Genomic DNA, 1,694 nt, shown 5'->3' with positions numbered 1-1,694 from the left:
AAGCAACTTTTGGGTTGACTTGGGTTTTCAATGATATTTGCTAAAGACTATCTACACAAAGGGAAGGAAATGTATTTAAATGCACTTCTTGTCATGTATGTTGAAATTCTATTCATTCCCCCAAAAAAATCTATAAAAAGTTTGCTCTAAATATAACAAGGGAAAAAAAACCTTGGTCCTATGCCATGGCTAGACTGTAATCAGTCAATCCAATTATTTAATTTGGCCTCCTTGCCTGCCTGTCTAACTTCCTACCTGCTCTCCTGTGTGATCTCTATCCAATTCAAATGAGCTGGGTCTTCCTAAAGCTAAAGCTGCTGAGCAGAGGAATGGCAGAGAGAGGTAGTTTGATCAGTTTGCAATGAGAAAAGGACCTTACATTAACATACTAAACCCTCACCCACTGCAAAACACCCTCCTTGTCGTTAAAAGTTTCAACAAAAATTGAGGAAGTGGGTTTTTGTGAGGGGTGTTTGGTTTCTTCCAAAACTAGTTTGCTTCTTCTTTGTCTTTTTACAGAGTCATCAATCCCAGCTGTGACACACATTTTTCATCTAAATACTATTTATGGTCTTGTCTCAGTTAAGGAGTACAGTGAGGAGAGCCATAAAATATGGGGAACAGAGATTGGGGATGACATGCACCAAAAGGCCAAGAGCTGTAGTCAGACTCAGGCACATTCAGAAGCCTCTGTACACGAGACCTGTGCTTTAACAACAGCAGTCATTCAAAACAAATAAAAAAAGGTCAACAAACCCCATTATTTAGTTTCAGAAGTGATCCCTGCACTGAATTTCATTCAGCAGTGTAATACCAGATTTAACTTTTAAAGCCTTTAACTTGGCATAATTTATTGAAACCATCCTTCTAATCTGTTCTTGTGTGGAGAGACCACACCTAAGCCTTTGGCTAAATCTCAGCTTGTGTTAACAGCGTGTCACTGTTTACAGAGAGCTGCGAAACCTGCAAGACAAAAATGTGGAGGTGCTTCTCACAAGTCAGGCACTGCCTTTAGAAAGACTATTTGTTAATATTATAACATCTGTGTAATCTATCAGATGTAGAAATACAATGTGTTTATTTTGAATTTTCTTTACACATTATTTTAAAATGCAGTAGACATTTTTCAACTTTATGACAATGACAGAAATTCCTTTGTGTAGAGGAAGTCTCACTCTGTCAAGAAAGTCTATATATAGTCTCATACTGAATTTCTGTGAGTCCAGAGACTACTATGCATACATTGAATCAACAAAAAAGAATCAATACACAAAATGAGCCGACACCTTTCATTTGGAGTAAGTCCTGATTAAAAAAAAATATTGCTGACTCATGTACAAACACACCCAAACACAATAGCATGCACTGAAGATATAAAATCTGACATTTCTCTGCACATCTGACATTAACCACAAAAAAAAGCCTCATACAAGCATACTTCTCCAATAAAGCATTTCAAACCATCCACCTCTAACTGAGGAAACAATTTATTCACATGGGAACCTTATGGAAACAATCTTTCAAACATTCAAACATGGTTGCCATTTGAGAACCCAATGGCATGTTCACCATCAGGCTCAACGACTATTATCACCACTATCAGTGATGAGACTTTGGTGATAAAATGAGACGGACTGAGACGGACCACAGGCTTCTGGTTTGTTACTCAATACAGGGAGTGGTCTGAAGCTACA

This window comes from Notolabrus celidotus, chromosome 17 (assembly GCF_009762535.1).
Source record: "Notolabrus celidotus isolate fNotCel1 chromosome 17, fNotCel1.pri, whole genome shotgun sequence".
NCBI lineage: Eukaryota > Metazoa > Chordata > Actinopteri > Labriformes > Labridae > Notolabrus > Notolabrus celidotus.
This window is presented reverse-complemented; position numbering follows the sequence as displayed.